The sequence below is a fragment of the Lissotriton vulgaris genome, chromosome 1_1, assembly GCF_964263255.1.
Source record: "Lissotriton vulgaris chromosome 1_1, aLisVul1.2, whole genome shotgun sequence".
Taxonomy (NCBI): Eukaryota; Metazoa; Chordata; class Amphibia; order Caudata; family Salamandridae; genus Lissotriton; species Lissotriton vulgaris.
The window spans coordinates 1,875,626,564-1,875,640,341 of NC_141685.1; the positions used below are offsets into that span (position 1 = coordinate 1,875,626,564).

The following is a 13,778-nucleotide window of genomic DNA, read 5'->3' on the forward strand; positions in this document are numbered from 1 at the left end:
CAAGCATGTCAACAATGTAAAGTACTAAAAATAAGTCAAGCACACTGTTGAGAGTAAACACTAACTAAAAAAGCATTTTATTCTTTCACACTTATAATTTAAGGTGGCAGATTATCCGCTTGAAATGAAGTCTTGAAGAGCTGGCACAACTATAAAACAAGTGCACAGGGTGCAGAAATACAATTGTTTTCGCAGGACAGCATTAAATTGCAAAAGTCGATATTTTTGCAACCAACAAGAAAGTTAAGGCTTTTTATTATGAAGAGAATTTGGAATGCACGCTATTTCCAATTTTCTATGCTAACAGTTCTGGCTATTACATTAAGAATGGGTTTAATCCACCCAAAGCACTCACCTGCTTCTTCAGGAGCACTAGCCCCTTGATACTGTCACTGCCCTCCTGCCTCTGGACCTTTTATTTGACATCACGCTTTGAACTCAGCAGATGTCTTTTTCAGCCATGATGAGGCAGGCATGCAACAACAGTATCCATGCCAGGTTTGCAAATTTGACAATCTGTTTCTCTCCTTGGCAATATAGCTACCAGACACATTAGCAGGGTCAGTTATCACCTTTGTGTGTGAGGTCTGCGGAGGTCTTCTGTAATGCTACAAAATGAAATACATTTTCTGGATGTGTATTGTGGAACAATTACAATCCAAACCAGTCTTTTGATGTCCTTACAAAAAAGGGCGCAACCCCTCAACTAAACTTTGTGGCATGCTTGATCAAATGGGTGCTCCTCTCCAACAGTAATTGTTGCTAGGAGGGTTATCCTCAAGCTCCATTAGTTATTTTGGAGCTTTTCTGATACAGTGGAATGACTCAGTCAGTTCTATTTCTATGTTTCCACAAGTTTTTGTGTTAAAATTGTGAGTAGTTAGGTTGATAATTTGATCACAAGATTAAAAAGAAAATCCGTTTATAAGCAATGGTTGTAATGACCATTATTGACAATAGTTGTGATCAACATATCCCTGGCTATCTTGTGATGCCCTAGAGGGTCATAGGCTTTTTTCAGGACCTAGTTACCCATCTAGCTAATAACCATCTACCTGTCACTATCCTGTTTTAGTTGACAATGAAAAAAAGATGTGTGACCAGTTTGTCTGGTAGTTGTCTCCTGTTATTCTTTTGTGTAGGAACATGACCAGTGTATCCAGAATATACCACTTGCATTGATGTAAACATTTGAAAAAACATAAAATTGAGCTACATTCTAAACTCGTTGTGAAATTGCCACTTTTAGCAGCATAATTCGAATATCCATTGCTGTTCCCTGCTAGCAAAATGTTTCTCATGTAATACTCATTAGTCACTGCCCAATTTAGGTCTTCAGCTGTATTATTCGGTCTGATATAATGCGATAGTAATTATATTAATAATACTAATATTTGGAATTATAATCCACAATTATAAACTGTTCTGTTTAATTTAGTGGAAGAAAGTGATCCAGAATAAAATCATTATCCTATCTATACGCAATTTTAACAGAAAATAAATACCCCAGAGACATCCTAATTGAATTGACTATTATAGTCACTCCACTATTAGGGGAGGGGCGGGGGGGAGGTGAGGGGGAAACAGAAAACAACTGAAAAATTGTTGCTGGCGAGTGGCAGCCTTATGACTAAGCATGACACAAAGTGTTGGTGAGAGGTCCCGGCTAAATACTTTTTAAAGAAAATTCAAAGACCAGGGTTTTTCAGGTTATTTTAGAATAGCATACGTACATGTTGTTGCATAAATGACTAGTGGGGGGAAAAGTACTTGTTCAGCTTTTAGTCTCCCAGTCCTCCTATTGGTAAATTCTGCTGCTATGGTCTTCACAGCCTAAAAGTATTTTTCTTTGACATAAAATTTTCAGCTGGCGACCAAAACATTTATTTGTAAGAGGCTGTAGCATCAAATGTATGTACACTGTGCAGATATGTGAATTATGGAAGTCACAATTTTTTTTTCTAAGAAATAATTAATCCACGTGCTTGCACGTTCTACCCCAATGCGTACCCAACAGGCCATTGCTTACATTAGTGAAACTGAAAACAAATCAGCCCTTTTTAGTCATCAAATAAGGTGTCCTCTGCAAGACTCATGGACACAAAATACAACAATCCTCGTATCTCATCATAATCAGCATTGTTCGACTTTCTAAGAGACATTAAACGCATATACAAAACTATATTACACATTTCTTTATGAGAAAAATAGTAAATTGCAGAACATTAAAAAAGTGGGTTACGAAACATCATTAAAGTGTAGACTTACTTCTCCTTAGCCACAACACAGACCATAAGAAGCTGGAAATCCTACAAGATATCAAATCTTGTAAGTATTTGTAATTTTTAGTATATTATGTAGGGTTCTGCATGAAAGTACGTTTCCTTTGTAAAGAAACAGGATTGGTTAGACACTGATCTATTGCGTGTTATCTTAGTGAGTTGCTTAGTTTTGGGACCACATGACTAAGTATGCATGCTAAAAAATCCTTCAGTGGAACAAGAGCTCCGCTTTCTGTGGCTGAATGGTCTCGGATTTATTATGGCAGTGTCTAAAGCGTAGGCTTCGAGTAAGGATTTCTCTCAAAGTAGGACTCTTGACTTTTCAGCTGGAGGGGTGCATGGTGCTTAGCGTCTTTTACTGGTAGACCTTTCACACTGGTCCCAGTAGGGCCTATGAACTGTAGTGTCTTGGCACTGATAGTTAGACACTTTGAGAAATACAATTGTTTGTCATGGTATCCCCTCTTTTTCTGTCTGAATATCCAACTAAGAAGTGTCTGAGTTTCCTTCCCACATGTGCTAGATTTTGCTTGTTTAATTTCCCTAGAAGTCCAGTAAAAATGGTTCATAACATACGCATTTGGCATTAAAAGTTAAATGTCCTATGGACTGCAGTTTGACATTACATTATCTACATATGTGACACAAAACGTTCATGGCTGCTGGGAACACCAATTATCTCTGGTTGGACTGCAGTTTCATTGCACTGCAATAAAACATATCAGCGAAAATTGTGTTTGCCATGGAGAAAAGCCTCCTAAAATATATGATAATTTGTTAAGCCTTCTATGCCCACAGAGGTACTAATATATAAAAATAGGCCTCACAGCAGTTTAGTGTGCTTTCCACTGTTCCTCTCTGTAGTTTCAGCTCCATTTTATGTTTGACACCCTAGGTTTGATTAAAATATTTATTTTTAATCTTGACTTGGACTAATGCTCGAAAAGTCATTCAAAGTTATTTCCAAGTTCTCCTTAATTTAAAAAAAAAAACACTGGTAAAACAGATAACATCTTTAATGAAAAAGTAATTTTGTAAAAAATAATTTGGGACCCACGAGTCAGAACAAACTGTCCTAAAACATGTTCTGCTACTTATCAAACGTCCAGAGGCCAATACACATAGACAATAGCCTGACTGAGCCCAGGTGTAACACAGAGGTACTAACTACTGGCCACTTGGCAGGGATTTGATTTCTGGAAAGGAGAAAGCAGTGGACAGAACAAAGGACAGCTTTACCATTTCTTCCTTTGACTTGATGATCCTAAATGAGGCTGACAGGAACCCTCCTAGTTACATTGGGTCCAATCCCAGCAGAAGGGAGAACCATATCTGACCATGGCAGAGGGGTTGTCTAAACAGAGGAGTGGCAAGGGAGCTGGAGAGAGGCCTGGCTGGTGGCAAGAGATTTAGGCCACTTTGAAACAGGGGTGCCTGGGTAATTTTATACAAAGCTAAAGAGGAGGTGCTGAAAAAGGAGGTGAGAGGATGTGAGAAAGTAGCCAGAACTGGTTAGGGAATACTCTCCAATTACACAGGATATGTCTGGCCCTCATCAGCCCTGCAGAGCCTTCCTGGACTTGGAAATAGAATATCTGAAGAAGAGGGCCCTACACCAAGAAAGGTGACTCTTACTAAAGGAAGGGGAGCACAAGGACTCCTGATTTCTGCTGGCACCCAGGGACTGTAACTGATCTCCAAGATTTGCATTGTTGGCCTCCTGTTTGTCTGCAGTGGGGACACTAAAAGCAGATGGAATGTTATAAGAATGTATATTATTATTTGGGTTAGGTGGACGCTCACCTTTAGGAACAATACGATCTTGTAAACCATAATGTCACTAAATTAACATGAGTTCAACCCCCTGACACAGAGCATATAGGCTTGACTTGAGGTAATGTGCAAAGTATTATTACAGGGCCAAAGGAGTAACCTAGGCACAATTTCATGCTGACCACAATGGAGCATGGATAATGTACACCAAGCAGGTTTGTCCCAGTCAAATATTTTACCTTTTGACTTCATCTGTTTCATGGAGCTGAAAACCCTCCAGCAAGATAAGCGTGAAGCTGTGTTGAAATCAGGTGCGTCAACGTTGCCATCTGCCCCACCGTGATGGCTCCGGAAGTCTTTGGAGTACAGAAATGTTCTAAGTCCAGGCTTTTGTGAATTTGTGGAGCAGCTCCTATGGGTAGCTATTAGGATGCACAGGACTTTAGGGACAGTATATAGGGACTAAGTATCACTCCACAAGAGGCCACCAGCAAGGTCCAGTCCAGGTTCAGTTGGTAATGATCAGTTCAGGAAAAACTCCTTTTGCAGATTGTTGTGTCCCTGTAGCCACAAAAGAGGCCAGTCAGCTGATCCTTGGAGTCCACTTTTGTCCTGGCTACAACTGATCACTATTCTTGTTAGGTCCAGCAAAGGTTTCAGTATTTTAAACCTGGCAGCTATGGCACAGAGCAGACAGGCTTAACTTAAGAAAATGTGTAAAGCATCTAGGAGTAAAAAAAAAAAAACACTCCAATTTATACAAATAGAGAATATTTTAATGAACAAAATGACACCAAGATGACAACAATCCCAGAAGAGGACATGGAGATTTGAATTTTTAAAGTTTTAGATAAAAATAGCACCAAAAAGTGCAAAGCGCCAACTGCCGGCAACTGGTTGAGCTAGACCGGAACAAGGGTAAAGTATAATGCCTACCGCAATGGAGTGCGGGTCGGATACGGAGAGCAGGTTCATCCCATTCGTAAGTTTTACCTTCTGGCTTAGTCTCTGAAATGAAATGCAAAAATCCCCAGAGGGGCAAGGAACCAGGATGAGGCCCACATAGCCATTGAATGAAGTCCTGGTGAAGCCACTGACTTTTGGTAGGAAAGCTCAGATTGGAGAAATTCTAAATTTGCCCCCAAGGAAGGTCCCGCACCAGCCGGATACTTTTGGCGCCCAAGTCAAATGAAGATATCTACCTTTTGGATTTAGTCACTTTTCTGGAGCATGGATTCCTTCAGCATGGTATGACTGCAAGAAGTACCAAATAGGGCTTTACGAGTCCAGAAACCTTCTGCACGATGTCCTGCTGAAACGGATTTGCTGCTGTGGAAAAGTTCTGGGCAGTAGCAATGTAAATCTTTGGCCCAGTGGCAATGCACCTTCGTTGGATTTGCTTGACAGGCTGGTCCAAGTCGTTAGTGTGAACTGACATAACTATCAAAGGAAAATCGAATGATACACTGAATGTTTCCTAATTAACCTGTACATGTCATGCTCATCGCAGAGTGTGCAGTCATGACTTAGGCTGCTAGCATTATGTATTATTTTTTAATTGGAATAGATTTATTTAAAAAAATATATATATATGTGTGTATATATATATATATATATATATATATATATATAATTTTTATTATACATTGAAAAAACCGTCAGGTTTCAGGGATGTTACAGTTAGACTGACATGTCACTCATAAACCAGAAAAATGAAGCCACTATAGTTAGCTTAGCTAACTATAACTCGCGCCCCAGCAATGCAATGCTGCAGACGTCACATATTACATCACTCATGACCTGGTCAGTGACATCACTGATGACCACTGATGACATCAACCTGTGAATGTTCCATATACACATGCCAAGGTGTATTGAAGAACGAGTGGGTGTTTAAATGACTGAATAGATGATTTAGTGGGTGCATGACTGTCTGTATAGTAGTGATTAAACATATCTTAGTAAATGCATAGGTGAATGATTAATCTGTGTGAATGTCTGTATCAGTTTGTCAGTTTGTGTGTAAGTGGATGCATGGGTTGGTGAGTAGGTACATGAGTGTCTATATGGGTTATTGATTAGTTGACTGAGTACCTGTATGAGTGTCTGTGTGGGTGGGCGAGGGGATGTGAGACTCCCTGCATGGATGTATGAGTGGCTGAATCCCTGTGAGTATGGGCTCAAGAGTGCATCTGCGAGAGGCTGTATGGGTGAGTCAGTGTGCGTATGGCTGTGTTGGTGAGTGAATAAATGTCTCAGTGGTATATGTGTGAGTAACTACATATGTGAAAGGCAGTATATGTGAGTTCTGGAGTACATAAGAGACTATATGCGATAGTGTGTGATTGTGAGAGTGGCTGTATGGATGAGTTTGTGCTTGCGTCAGTGATTGTAGAAGAGAGTAAGCATATGTTAGTATCTGTATGAATAAGTGAGGTGGTTGTATAACTGTATAGGTGAGTTAATGGCAGTGTTATTGATTCTTTGGGTGACTGATGAGATGTGAGTAACTATGGGTGAGTGGTGGTGTGCGAGTGTCTATATGGGTGTATGAGTGCATATATCAGTGGCTGTATTGATAAGGGAATACGTGTATGAGTGACTGCATGGGTTAGTGAGTGGATGGGTGTGTCGATCTATGAATCAGTGAGTGGGTTTGTACTAACTGGTATTGGTGTGTATTGTTTCGAGAATGGTAGTCTGTATTTTAGACTGGGTGTATAAAAGGTCATATTAGGGTGTGAGGAGGTGCATCAGATATTATGTGGATGATGTCATCAGAGATGTCATTTGAGATGTCATCAGTGATGTCACTGACCATGTCATCAGTGATGTAATCTGTGATGTCAGCTGCAGTGCATTGCTGGGGCTGAAGTTATAGATAGCTCAGCTAACTATAACAGCTGAATTTTTCTGCTTTTGTAAGAGTGAAATGTCAGCCTAACTAGAACGTCACTGAAACCTGTGTATTTTAAAGCGAATTTCTAAGATTTTTTAGATGGTAATTCCTAACTATACCGTCCCTGAAACCTGTGTTTTTACAGTGAATTTTAAGGTTTTTTTTATATGCTAATTCCTAACTATAACGACCCTGAAACATCTGTTTTTTTCAGTGAATTTCTAAAGTTTTTTAAATGCTAATTTCGAACTATATCTTCATAGGTAGGCCGGGTGCAGAAAGAAGAGAAGTGCAGAAAGAACCAACAGAGGTGCAAAAAGAGGCCTACTTCAACTGAACCTTTCCACCGACTCATACACAATAGCCTACTCACTAATCCTTCTCCCAAGATGTCCTAAACCTCACTTTCCTCTTGAAGGTTCACTATTCATCGACTGCTCAGAATGTTAGGCCTACCAAATGTAAAACAATCCTTACCATATCAATGTTGTAAGTCTTGCCAAGTTTGTGAAGGTATGCATTTGTGCTTCTACCTAGTGACATGTTAAATAAAAATAAACATACAAATACTTGAATATCTGTGTTTTAAACAGCATACTGTGTACAAAAAAGGTGTATGTATTTGTTTACGCTCACAATACAGGGTACATTGGTATTCAATAGTATATTTGAGGGGCTCTATAACACCTATATACATAGGACATGTCTGGCTGTGCAACCTAATGACAGAGCAGAACTAAGAAGATTTGACCACCTATAGGAGAAGCTACCCACTTTTTAAACTACCGTCTTCAGATGCATAATATACGTGAGAATACATGTACAAGTAGACATTTACCTCAGTCAAGAGAGCACGCAGATCTTTAAACTTGACAGCTTGCACATTCCATTTGAGTACAGAAAGAGGCAATAGAAGTAAAGAAAGAGGCAATAGAAGTACAGAAAAAGGCAAGAGAAGTGCAGAAGGAAGCAACAGAGGTGAAGAAGGAGGCAAGAGACATGCAGAAAGAATCAAGAGGTGCTGAAAGAAGGACACGAATTACATAAAGAAGCAAGAGAAGTGCAAAAAGAAGCAACAGAGATGCAGAAAGAGGCAAAAGGGGTGCTGAAAGGCAAGAGAAGTGTAAAAAGAGGGGGAGCAGTGCAGAAAGAGGGGAGAGAGGTACAGAAACAGGTAAGAGGTACAGAAAGAGGCAAGAGGGTTGCAGAAAGAGGCAAGAGGGGTGCAGAAAGAGGCAAGAGGGTGCAGAAAGAGGCAAGAGGGTGCAGAAAGAGGCAAGAGGGGTGCAGAAAAAAGGCAAGAGAGGTACAGAAAGAGGCAAGAGGGTTGCAGAAAGAGGCAAGAGGGGTGCAGAAAGAGGCAAGAGGGTGCAGAAAGAGGCAAGAGGGTGCAGAAAGAGGCAAGAGGGTGCAGAAAGAGGCAAGAGGGGTGCAGAAAGAGGCAAGAGGGGTGCAGAAAGAGGCAAGAGGGGTGCAGAAAGAGGCAAGAGGGTGCAGAAAGAGGCAAGAGGGGTGCAGAAAGAGGCAAGAGGGGTGCAGAAAGAGGCAAGAGGGGTGCAGAAAGAGGCAAGAGGGGTGAAGAAAGAAGCAAGTGAGCTGCAGAAAGAACCTAGAGAAATGTAGAAAGAGGGTAGATAACTGCAGAAAGAAGCAACAGGGGTGCAGAAAGAAGCAAAATAGCTGCAGAAACAGGCAAGAGGTAGAGAAAGAGGGAACATGTGTTCGGAAAAAGGCAATAGAGGTGCAGAAAGAGGCAAGAGAAGTGCAGAAAGAGGCAAGAGAAGTGCAGAAAGAAGCAATAGAACAGTAGAAAGAGGCTAGAGAAGTGCAGAAAGAGGCAAGAGAGGTGCAGAAAGAGGCAAGAGAGGTGCAGAAAGAGGCAAGAGGTACAGAAAGAGGGAACAAGAGTTCAGTAAAAAGGCAATAGAGGTGCATAAAGAGTGGAAGGAGAGCAGAAAGAGGCAGTTGGGGTGCAGCAAGAACCAACAGAGGTGCAGAAAGAGGCAAGAGAGGTGCAGTAAGAGGCACGAGATGTGCAGAAAAAGGCAAGAGCGGTGCTGAAAGAGGCAACAGAAATGCAAAAGGAGGCAAGAGAAGTGCAGAAAGAGATACAAGGTACAGAAACAGACAAGAGAGGTGCAGAAAGAGGGAAGAAGGGTACAGAAAAAAGCAAAGGTGTTGCAGAAAGAAGCAAGCGAGGTGCAGAAAGAGGTAACAGAGGTGCAGAAGTGGTTTGCGCACCATTACTACCAATTTAACACCCACATTTAGCAATAAGTAACAGGCGACCATTCCAGCTTTGCAAAGGGCCTTCCACTGTGCTGTAACACGTCGCTGCATTTTTGTTAACATTTGAGCTGTCTGAGCTAGAAACACTTTTTTTGTTGAAACCTGCAGATTACGCAGCAGATGATGGCTTATGTGTCAAATGCGGAAAATGTGTAATTAGTCAAAAATGGGTGCAGCTGATCAGTCGCATAATTCCAGTGGCCCTGCTCATACCTCTGACTAAGCACAGAAGTGCTCCTCAGTGGTTCCTTTTTTTGCGTGTCTCATTGAGTTTAAATTTTAGCTTCTATGGAAACTATGAAGACTAAACCTAAGGTTACCACTTCACAACACAAACTCCCATGCCACACAATTTCTCTCCATAACACATAATCACACTCTACATAATTCCTATACACTAAACACCACAAACTTCCTATTCACATAATTTCACTGCACAACATACCACATAATTCCACTACACACACCGTGCATCCACTCCCAAAAAACATTAGTAAAAAACTTTTAGATTTACAACGCCAATAGCTCTAACTCTCGCAAATGCGAGACCAATTACAGCAAATGCTTCTTTAACTAGTCGTCTTGTTTGCAAAGTGGTGGAGAATTGGGGCCTGGATCTCCGACCACTGCTCAAAGATTCTGCTGCGTAGGACTTACAGGAGGACCTCTTGGCCCCCAAAGTCCCTCAGGAGTAAAGTGGACCTCATCCCCCAACCAGTAGTGTGCCCGGAGGCGCGTTTGCAAAGTGGTGTGAAAGGGTGCATGGCTTCAAAGACCTCTTAGCAATCCCACTGGGTAAGACTTACTGGAGGTAAGAGGAGGGGTCGTTGGCCCCGAAGAACATCCTTGGGTGCCAACTACCTCTCCAATTACCTCTAGTTAGTCCCACACAGCAGGATTGCTAAGTTCTCATAGCAGGCCACACCCCCTTTGCCCACCACTCTGGAAAAACGCTCCCTGTCGCGCTCTTGGATGGGGATTCAAGTCTCCTCTACTGCTGGGGGTCTTTAGGGGCCAACTCACCAACCTGTTACCTCCAGTAAGCCCTTCACAGTGAGATTGCTGAGAGGTGGACACAGGCCACGCCCCCTTTCTCCACCACTCTGCAAACTCGCCTCCTGACGCGCTCTTGGTAGGGGCATGAAGCCCATTTGTCTCCTGAGGGTCCCTGGGGTCAACTAGCCCTCCTGTTACCTCCAGTAAGCCCCACACAGCTGGATTGCCGAGAGTAGTCAGACGCCACACCCACTTTTTACACCACTCTGCAAACGTTCCTCCTGACGCACTGCTGCTTGGAGGATTAAGTCCACTATAGTTCTGAAGTCCTCAGGTAACAAGGGAACCTCATCGCCCCACCAGCAGTGCGCTAGGAGACGAGCTGCAGAGTGTGGAAAAAGGTACTAGCAGCTCTTGAAGTAGAGCACATGTTTAACCACACCTTCTCCAACATCACAATTGGCCACTTAGCATTAAGATCTTGCTCCCAATTTTTTGTTTATCATGGATACTTCACAATAATTACCTGCCAAAGCCTTAAAGGAAATACAGATTTCAGACTTGAAACAGTAAGGATGTTCAATAACTGATGTATATTTCTTGTAGATTCATGAGATAATGTTTTAATGTTTTTGTAATACAATTTGTAATGTGGTATATGGTAATAAAGTGCAATTAAATAAGTAATAAATGTCCTTCAGTTGTGAGAAAGATAAGAAAGTTTCAACTTTAAATTATTACCAAGTCCAAGTTATGGCACATTTCCTCCAATCTTTCCAGTACGCAACCTTGTTGAAAATGCGGCTATTCTTACTATGCCAAAAAGAGGAATTTAAAAATCAATCCATATCAACAAGACTAGAAGTTGAGAGTGGAAGAATAATGGAACAAGAGTAATTAACAGTTGACAGTGCAGAGGATTTCGATTTTTTGGACAGTAAGTCAATTTCTTTGTAAGGAAATTAGGTCACAAGAATTTTCAATATTTACCCAAAAAAAACACTAGTACCATGACAGTATCAAAACCATGACTGACTACATAAAAAGGCAATATAATACATTTAGAACTCTGGAAATTTAACTCCATCCTATTGTTTAAACGTATTCAATTTACACATTTGCATTCTCACTTTATCCTTCCTTTTGAATTAAGAAATTACATTATACATATAATTAAAGAAGATTTGGGGGACAATGAAAATTTTATACAGATTCATTACAGATAGCATAATTTTAACATTACCCCTCCCACCACGTAAGACAAAGAGGAAATCATGTAGCAGTTAAAATTCATAATTTAGATACAATCTCATCAAAATAAAAATTAAGGGTCTTAATATTGATAGCAAACCATATATCACAAAACTTAGTATTAGTATTATTCCAAGCTGGCTCATACCCTCCAAATATATTCTTTATCGACTACTCTGCAATACCTACAACTGATAGGCTAACTTACAGTTTACATTCACTGTATTCGAACTGCCCCCAGAAATAACCCCGACTCCCGCCCAACCCGCCAAATCTGCATGGGACACAACGCAGTTTCAACTGACTCTATATCCCTCCAATTTGTTCTCTGTTCATGCATTGTCCTTCTGTTCTTTCCTGTAGACGTCTGAGAAGACTCGAGGCAGCCTTTCCAGCACCTCTAGAGATACACAACACTGGTTGCACCAATAAGGGTTCAAAACTAAAGATTATCACTAAAGTAAGTGTTATCATGCACTGAATTTACCATGACGCATTGGGGCGAACAGAGCTGGATGTGAGGCAGTGTGGTCCCACACTCTTTTTAATTGCCATAATATATAGCCAATGGACCCTGTTAAATGCTTTTTCGGCATCTGTAGGTTTGTAAATAAGGTGTAGAATTCTGGCAGTGTCGTCAGAACTTCTTTCTGAGATGAATCCCAATTAGTTTGGTCAATCAATCCTGCACAAAGAGTTTGAGGCAAAGTGCTACAATGCTGGGTCATATTATTGCGTCCACATTTATAAGTCATATTGATTTATGTGAGCAGCAACACAGGGGTCCTTACCGGGCTAGGGTATCACGGCTACTGCTACCTTGGGAATGGAGTCAAAGCATCTCTGTCAGCCAGCGTATTTAAGAGCTCCGTTAAGGATAGGTGCCAATATGTGGCAAAAAGTCTGGTAGAAAAGTGGTGGAAACCCATCAAAGGCGAACCTTACTGGGCTTTGGTCTAGCTAAAAAGAAGATAACCGCTTCCTTTATGAGGAGTGGATCTAAAGTCTCAGCTTGGGAGCATGTCAATGGTGAGCTAAATATGAGGCAATGTAAAAGGATTTATAAAAGTAGTGGACTAAAGTGGCTATTGAGTCTCCTCCTCAAATTATGTACCCCTGGCCATTTTGTAAATATTCTTCACTTTCTTTGCTGTTTATGTGCCAGTGGGGACGTGGGCAGGTCCTGCAAGATGGACGGGCTCTAGAACAGCTCTGCCGGGAAAATTCACAATCCGTTAAGGCCTGCTGCCATCTGAGCCTAGATAGGTGGGGCCTCTGTGACCAGGAGAGGCGGCAGGACCGACAGAACAGAGTAATACTGATTTTGGTGCTCCGCAACACTGGCTCCTGCTCACGAGTCTCCCACGATCAGCGGGCCTGCAACTAGTCTGAGAAAGCAGTGGATCGCCTCTACACTACAATGAGCCCAGCTGAGAGGCTCAGATGCTGAAGGCCGGGGGAGGGGGGGTGGGGTGGGGCGAACGGGGGGTCTTCGACCTCGGTACCCAGGGCGCCGGGGGTGAAGGTGCTGGACACCACTGGTGCCCTTGCGATAGCCCCAATAGACCCTTCATGGGGCCAGTCCGAAGCAACAGAGCCTGGGTGAGCTGTGGAAGGCAACGAGGCGTGGCACCAGGTGCGGTGAGGGGGTGGTGGCCAGTACAGTCCCCTTTTTCTGCCCCCCCTCCCTTTGGCCTGTAATTTGTCTGGACCAAGGCCACCTAGTACGGAGTGATGAGGTTTGGGCCCTAGTGGGTCATGAAACCCGAGCGGTTGCAGGACTGGTTGTAAGACAAGTCTGGCCCTTCTCGCACCCCTCACCCCTGTGGCTCCCTCCTGTGCTCCCTTCAGAGTATCCAAGTCCCTGAGGCCTGGCAGAGTGAGGAGTTGTGGAGATTGGTCTCCCGCTAATCTGTTGACTGGGCCTTGCCAGTCATAAGGAGTGCCATGCTCTGTGACTCCATGAGCAGTAACTGGGCTCCCTGGCCTGGTCACACCGTAGGCCCACCAAGCTGAATTGCCCCGACCTATTACGACCGGACTCGCCGTGGGCAGTAGATGAGGCGACCCTTTCATTCAACAATTTTGAAATCGTTGTGCAGGTGAACTGGTCTGGAGTCTAGCAGGCACATCTGGGATACTAGGCCAGGTATCCTGCTGTGCTTTCGCCAGTTAGCCTGCTACCTACGTGGTGACCCTACCAGAGATGGTGCAGAACACTGTTGCAATGGTAACGTGGGAGTGCCCCCTTGCCTGAACTGAGTTGGCAGGATGCCCTGGCTAACTCC

The 13,778-nt window shown here is 42.5% G+C and overlaps 1 protein-coding gene across 1 annotated transcript in view; it reads right to left on the minus strand.

Moving 5' to 3' along the window:
* The window catches only part of ASZ1 (ankyrin repeat, SAM and basic leucine zipper domain containing 1), a 1,750,578-nt gene that overhangs the window by 550,585 nt on the left and 1,186,215 nt on the right, over positions 1-13,778 (minus strand). The gene's annotated exons all lie outside the window — the stretch shown is intronic.